This window comes from Cupressus sempervirens, chromosome 8, assembly GCF_028749045.1.
Source record: "Cupressus sempervirens isolate cs-2001-9-10 chromosome 8, ASM2874904v1, whole genome shotgun sequence".
NCBI lineage: Eukaryota > Viridiplantae > Streptophyta > Pinopsida > Cupressales > Cupressaceae > Cupressus > Cupressus sempervirens.
The window spans coordinates 107,037,901-107,046,363 of record NC_143125.1 but is presented as its reverse complement, the minus strand read 5'-3'; the positions used below and the strand labels follow the sequence as shown (position 1 = coordinate 107,046,363).

The 8,463-nt window shown below is 32.2% G+C and overlaps 1 long non-coding RNA gene across 2 annotated transcripts; it reads left to right on the top strand.

Moving 5' to 3' along the window:
- Positions 1 to 791: 791 nt before the first annotated feature.
- On the top strand, positions 792 to 3,812 carry LOC149541823 (uncharacterized). Of its 2 annotated transcripts, none has more exons than XR_016355163.1 (2): positions 792 to 1,696; positions 3,455 to 3,812. It is a non-coding gene; the product is annotated as an uncharacterized LOC149541823 (long non-coding RNA). The 2 variants fall into 2 exon arrangements; XR_016355162.1 differs by having other exon boundaries at positions 3,439 to 3,812.
- The last annotated feature ends 4,651 nt before the right edge of the window (positions 3,813 to 8,463 follow it).

Below are 8,463 nucleotides of genomic sequence, written 5' to 3'. Positions count from 1 at the left end.
GTTATTCTCTGACTTGTATATTCTTCCTTCACCAATATCTAAGGGGTTCAATGTCCATCTTCTATGTTGCCATCATATTCACTCTTCATTGGAATCAACTTGCATTTGCATTCAATGCTTTCGCTTGGAATCGATAATACAAGAGCCCTGTTTCTTTTATTATTATCCAATTTGATTTCCTTCACTACAACCATTGTGTCGCCTTTGCATCATTCACTGAAACCACCCATGCAAATTATTTGTTTGACACAATGCCCAAAAGAAGTTTACTATAGTAGATTGCAATTATTTTAGGGCAAAATTTTTTGAGAAACATTAAAGAGGTGTAAAGCCAGACTCCATAACCTTTTTCAATATCCTCCTTGCCCATTTCAAAGTGGGAGCTCTTGAACAGGGAATGGGCATCCGTTAATGCAATAAAAATATCATAGTTTTTGCATGTATGTGAAATGTGGAATCATTGAGCAGGTTTGTGAACTGTTTGATAAAATACCTCAAAGATATCTCATCTAATATGGAATGCAATGATTTCGCGTTTGAATTACTTGTTTGACAGAATACCCTAGAAAAGTTTCCTGACATAGATTGCAATTATTTGAGGACATACACAAAATTGATAGAAAAAATTAGAAATATTAAAGAAAATGCAATCCGCAGGTGTATGCTGGACTCCACATCCTTTGCCGGTATCCTCCTCACCCATTTCAAAAAGGGAGCTATGGGCATATGTTATATTACAATTTTGTTGGATGTTGTTGCAACTTGTAGGAATATGCATGTATGCAAAATGTGGAAGCATTGAGAAGGCACGTGAACTGTTTGACAAAATGCCTCAAAGATATATCATCTAAGGGAATGAAATGATTACAAGATATGTACAAATTGAATTTATTGAAAGTCATAAAAACCTTTAAAGAACATGCAATTGGCAGGGCTAAGGCCAGATTCTACCACCTATACTAGCATACCCCTGCCTGTACCAAAATGGGAGCTGCGGAGGCCACAGGGTTACTACATTTAAAAAATCTTGTTTTATTGATTCAATCTGCTCTGCAAAATGCTTGTTGCTTTCACCATCCTCAAACTTTGCATTGGTGCTTTTTGCAACTTCTGTTGGAGCAAGCAGTTGATTCATTATAACATCTTGATCAGAACCAACGGTTTGCTTTGAGTGTTTCAAGACCTCGCAACTTTGAGATACATTCATTTTAGGCTGAGCACAGGGTAGGCCTGCACTTTCTCTTGTAGTTGAATCCTCTGATAGATGAGTTGGACCAGCCTGAGTAGCAATTTCATCACACGAGGCAACAAGTCTAGGCACTAGTACACAATAGTAGTATTTTATCACATTTTCATATTTAAATTATTATTTTAAATAGCGACAATATTAAAAGTTACTTTTCCTCAAATATGACTTAATATTTTTGCAATGTTATTGCACTGGATGATTAGTTCATGACTCCCTTAACTGCAACTTATACCATTGCTCTAGTTTCCAATAGCAACATTGATAGTTCTCAATAGATCAGGTGGGAGAGTTAATCATGAATATGACAGAAAGTGATCAGATTGTGATTTTCTTCACAAATGATGCACATACGCAGGAACATTTCATTTTACACTTTGATATGTGCCCTAGCTGGTTGAAACTGTTCAAGTTGCATCTCGGAGTGATCCAGATCATTACCGTAAATAGGTAGGAATTTCATATCTGAGAACTCAAATACCCTGTAGATTTATTTTTTTAAAATTTTGAATATCTTATATTATATGTTGTACAATTTTTTTAAGCTGTTGTTCATCTGGCTATTTGAGAAGGTAAACAATTTATATCAAATTAAATAATTTATTTCTCGTCAAGGTAAACAATTTATATCTCATAATGTGTCGAACTGTTTAGTCAAAACAACAGATGAAAAATATGAATTATACAAGAACTATAGAGGGATTCAGTGAGGTAGTTCCATGGCAGTTCAATGACGTAATTCATCAGAAGCATGAATTAAAAAGATGACTAGGCTATCTAGATATCCTTCTCGAATGTGTACCATTCTACTTGTGATCATGGAGGAATTTAAAGTAAGCCATTTTGGGAAACAATGTGTAGGAAACTTCAAAGGGTTTATTTAGAGGCCTCAGATTTACAACAAAATAACATTCAAAAGAGCATACATGGTAGAAACCAAGGGCAGTCCTCCACTATTGTAATCTAGTGTTGGAATGTACTATGTTAATTTTAGAATGTTTTGGTCCACACGTGAGTTATTATCCCCTGCCATGATTACTTCTTGCATTCCTCTTCTATGGAATTTGCAAGGTATAGATTGAGCAGCCTCATGACAAAATTTTTGCATGTAGGATCATAAATCCATTCTCTTAGATGCCCACTAGGCTTTCACATAGCTCTACCCAGTTCTCTAGAAACTTGATTGCCCTCAGAAATGTAGAGGCAAAAATTGCCAATACTCATAAGTTGTAGCACTTCATCATTCTGTAAAAGTCCATGGAGTAACTGGTAGAACATGCTCTGCCTACTATCTAAGCATATTGAAGAGGAAGAAGAATCCCACTTAACAAAAACACCCAAGATGAATTCTTATAATTTCTTGTTTTCTTCCCTCTCAAATTGAAACTATCAGAGATAAGGTTGTACCATTGAGCAATAGGTAGTTATTTTTTAATTTTTAGTATATCAAGCAAAGCTTATGTCATTAAACATTGTATTTGACTCTCAATCAACCTTTCCAAGGAAATTACAAGTTTCTACTACTGTAGTTCTTCTGTAATGTCCCTCCAAATCTAGCTTAGTCCTTGGACTTTATTCCTTAGTGATGTATTCCAAAATTGTAACCAAGTTGTTTTTATCAATAATTTGTGTGGCAATATGATGTAGATGTTTGTGTGTGATGATGGATGAATGTGGAACCAATATCCATAATTTAATCAATCTAGTCAATAGAAGAATTAATTAATGCCAATGCTCGATTGGCCTGCAGTGGATGTATTATCAAACTATATTCTAAATATGAGTATTTTTGTCTATAGAATGATGACAACATAAGTGCCCTAGAAGGGACTTCCTTTAGATAACCAATTTTGATAATATAACATTACATCAATATAGTTGTGTAATCAGTATACTTTGAAATATTCCTCTTTGGGTTACTTTCACTGTTCAATACTATGACTTGCCATAACAGTATGGATTCCATTCCAGAGATATTTTGAAACAACATAAATATCCCTAAAAATGTCCATTCGGTATTTATAATCCTATCAGACCTTGGAGATTGTGATGAGTTCTTGGTAACACTATTATGAGTGGTACACTTGGAATATGACCACAGTTGCTACTGTCGTGATTGCTATTGCTATGATATTAATTTTCTTGGCTCGGATTGCAAATATAATTTTTATCATTCTCACATTCTCTTATAGTTTCTATGTGGAACAGGTTGATTAAATTATCATTTCTTCATCGCTGATTCTCCTGGCCAACTATGTGAATTCTCCAGTAAACAGAACTATATGAAATATCTATCCAAGAAGTGCTAATGATATTTGGCTCTTCTAAAAGCTATTATTTTTATGTTCATATTATCAACATTCCAAATTCCTAATTCCTGGAGCCGCATTGAAGATCAATTAGCTGATGGGTGTTGAGTTGTGATTATATTTTCCAGTGGATATGTTACTCTTTTCTTATTCCTTCTAAGATTGTGCCAAGTAATTCTAAATACTTCTACTGCTACATGAATTAGTAGTTTGTCTGTTGACTGTATGTTTTCTAATATGCAATATTTTTTAGCACACCTCATTCACACATACTGGATAGAATTCTCTGCACAACTGCAAAATAGAACAGAAAACAAAATACCTTTTTTTGGGGGGTTATGAGATGAGGTGTACATGATAAAGAAATCTCTCTCATACCATGGCCCCAAGATGCTTATCGAAAGGTTTCCAGACATGTAGTTTGTCAGTAATGTATAGGAGAAAAGATGGGGGTAGTAGATGATAGTCAGGCATCTGCCACAACTTCCTTTGTAGATGTTATATACAAAGATTAAAATAGGTTTCTCATTATATTCATTAAATTTGTTATGGCTATTTCATTCTAAAAGTATAAATATCGACATCATTTCATCAAATTTTTACACCTCTTCTCTGTTCAATTTGGAATTGTCTACTACATATTATATCCATTGTTAATTGTGATATTCTTTCCCGAACCCTGCATGCTATAGTTCATAAATGATTTTTTCAAGACATCTCATATTAAATAGGTACACCTCAATAATGATCCATATAGCTACAATTTTCTTTGGACTTCTTCGTTGATCAATTTTTCTTTATATGCCACTATCGGCTGCTTTCATATATATTATTTGCATCATTCCTGAACAGATTTATCATCATCATATCTTCACATAGAGATGCAATGAATGTAGTTCATTATCATCATCATCAACATTAGGCTAAGTGGTCTTATTCTTAGATGCTATGCTATGCTATGCTCAAGTTGCACAATCTACTATTTCAAGTTAGTCTTGCACCCTCTACTATTTGCAAGTTAGTCTAGTTTATATCGATATGTGCAAGCTTGTTTATTTTAATTGCTCATTACACAATAGATGATGCTCTTTGTTGTATTTTGAACTTAAGTACTTAAATATATATTTATATATTTCTGATTATTTATTATTTTTGTATGGATGAACCTAAAACAAACCCAATCGTAAATTACTTTTTGACCAAACTTGCAAATCAAATCCCCAAACTTAGGTGGTTCTGGTTTTATTATTTTAATTTACATTTCAGTTTTTGCATGCTCACCATATGATCTAGAATCTGATCTGTTAATGATCAGTATCTGATGTAAGTGTATTGTTTTATGTCGATCCTCATTTTATGAGGACTGCATATTAAGAATCCTGAACTTAGAGACATAAATTGATTTATAATTAAACAATGTGATTTTATCATTTTAGTTTGATGCCACCATTTTCTTCATAGAATTATGCAATTTTTTCTGCCTTTTTGATGGTCAATAGGAGATCTTATCAGGCATTATCTTTTTTTCTTTTTTAATGAATAACAATGCTTGTTGTTTTTCCATTCACTTTTGAACTGCACAAGTTTCTTGGTGCCATCAAATAGTATCTTTATCTATTACTTTTGAAAAATAGTGCATCATCTCTCATGAACAGTTTTCAACTTTTGTGCTCCATTTTCATGAGCTTGGTCTCGATATTTAGGGAAGGATTAGAGGTTGAGATTGATGTTTTCTTTTCAATGATTGTACTTTGGGTCCTAGAAAATATGGCCCAGCCAAATTTCCAGCAAAAAATTATATTTCTTCGTTTCTTAGAGAAACTCTATGTTGATTCAAAAATTTTAGTGGATGTTTTTATCAATTACGATTATAATATGGAGTCATCTAATATATTTGAGATGTATGCAGTTTCACAATTATACCATCCGTTGATCATTTTATTCAACCCCTTAACTTTTTCTCTTCTTTCCCGATAAAAAAAATTGTATTTCACATGGATCTTGTATTATATGTGGAAAGTAGCACATCGTCACACATTCTATCTAATGGTTTATTTCTCAATTTATTCATTTTTTGAAGTTATTGTATGTGTTCTCAAAGTTATGGAAAATGGTGTAATTCATCAACTGATGCTTGATTATTATAGAATGGTCAATGGTCTATTAAAAACTGCTCAAGGGGTTCCTCTTGGTGCTGCCACTACATTTTTACTTTCTCGGGATGCAACCATGAAACTTGACACCTTGAAGTGTCTAGTAGGGTGTTGAGATCAATGGGGGATTGGATGAACAGACAATTGTGTATTCCAGATTCTCATCTTTTGAAAAATGTTGAAGTTGATGATGGAAATACATAGAATGCTAATAATTCACATTTATCCAATGAAGTTGGGGAGGAAGCTTTTGGATGGTGGGGATTCCCATCCTGAAATAGGTACGGAAACATCTAAAGCTACTTCATCTAAGCAACGACGTACATATAAGCTAGAACTTTAGGTAGACTGTAAATGTTTTTATTTTGCCTTCTTTCTTTTCTCTCCTCTGATCTCTTCTAAAAAAATCTCCTGTACTAGTTGAATTTTCTCTCGTTTTAGAAACTAATGAATTGATCAGAAATAGAAAGGAATATCCCTTTTAAATCCATTTGATGAATCTTAGTTTCATTTTAACATCAATTTGAATCCATCTTCTCTCTTCAATCAACAGACTGCAGTTCTTTTCGTCACCCATAAGGTCATTGATTAAATATGTTATTATTGAATCCATATAGCAATGGTTGAGAGTGGTATTTTCTTTTTAAACATATCCATTAGACAAAGAAAATGTAGATATGATTGGAGAATTTGTTTGTAATCGATTACCATGAAATAAGACTAGATTTTTTCCCTATTTCCTTGATTGGCTTGGCAAACATTGTGGAGTTTTGTGGCAGAAGTTGCAATCCATCTTTATTAAAATATCCTGTAGAGTATTCTTGAATCAGTCATTTATCACTTTAGAATATATGAAATATTTTATATTAGAATTCAATTTCTTTGATTTTAGTCAGAAGTAATTGATATATAGAGCATTTTCCAAACTAATTTTGTTTGTATGCATGTGAAACTTTAAGGATTCTTGGACCACAATTTCTAATCTCAACCATTTAGCTATAGAATTAACATCCAAAAACTTATGTTTAAAATAGTCCAAATTGGAGTGTGAATATTAGTGGACAAAATTTCTTCACTTTAAACTTTGCTAGTAATTATGCCAAGGACATGGATTCTAGATATTCTTCAAATATATGTGAGATCTAAGGATAGAAGCTAGGATTTGCCATAATTTTCTTAGTAGGAAAAAAAATAAAATTTTGAAGTAAAAATTTGTATTTATAATGTGAAAAGTAATAGTTTACATACATTTTTTTTTTTAGGTAGTCATGGCGAATGAATTTTCTATTACATAATTTCATTTTCTTGAGAGATTGTTGATTGTCCATGTGCACTAGTAGAAAAAGAGGATTTTCGAAATGGTATTCCATTTTATCCAACCTTTTTCCAGTCAAATAGATCATAGATGATTAACAACAATTTAAAGATATTTATTCGTAGGAAAGGTTTTGCTTTGTAATTATAAGTTCCTCCAACAAATTTGTCAGCCAATGTTATTCATTTGTTATTTTCTGCTAACCACTTCTTAAGGTTAGAATGGATGTCAATAATATTTGATTGATTTTATTTTTTTATGTTTAAATCAAGTTTGAGAATATTCTTTCCACCTCCATAATCTAAACCTCCTACACTAAAATTATCTAGATTACCACATATAGTAGAAAAATCTACATACATTTACCTCCTATTCTAAACCTTCATAATTCATGAGCTTTAATCTTAGAGATTTATTCAAAATAAAATATTTACAACCAGTTGTTGGTCGACCATTTATATGGCTAACTGTTACCTAGTTACCATTATTGAGCTAGCTAAGGATTAAGAAGGATTTAAATATTAGAAAAGATAATCCAAGGTTAGAGTTGGAAGTGTCCAAAATGTCAAGGATTCTAAAATATGATTATTGGTTATAAATAGTTACATCTTGTTGTATTGGTTGGTTGGTTTTTAACACTTGAATACTATTAAGGTCTTTCTTTTTTTGTTCTAAAACTTTAGTATAATAAGGAGCACAAGTAACATGTAATGAATTTGGCAACGAAAATATTCTCTTGATCATTATATTAAACATTTAGTAATATCAAGTTATTCTACAAAGGGTACTAGCTCAATGGAAGAGCACTTGCTTTACATGTAGGAGGATGGTGGATCAATTCCATCATGCCCTAATATGATTAAATAAACTACCAAATAAACTACTACATAAACTACCAAATATATTACCAAAAATACTACCAAATAAACTACCACACAAACTATTGAATATACTATTAAAATTACCAAATAAACTATTAGGTAACAATAATAAATGACTAAATTAATGACCAAATCAATGATTAAAATATTTTAGTCATAAATTTGGTTGGGAGATAAATGTCTGGCAATAAACTACCATTGGTCACGCAATCAAAATTAGTCATATATATACAATTTTTAGTAGTTTATTTAATTATATATTATTATTTTTGTACTAGTGCTTGGAAGTGATCAGTATGGACCGAGCTTCCACATCTACCAAGTGCATGATGATGTTGAGCATTGACAGTGGATCTCGAGTATCAAAACTTCACTGAGTCAGTCTTCAGAGCTCGAGTGTCTACATTTGAGCCAACTTTGTAATATTTGTGTAAACTTGTATAGTGGTTGACTTTGTAATTTGTATAATTGGATTGGTATATATGTAGTATATTGTATCCCATCCAATGTGTGTAGTAACGATGCATATGTAATGTAATCTTAAGAGAAGAGTACAAAT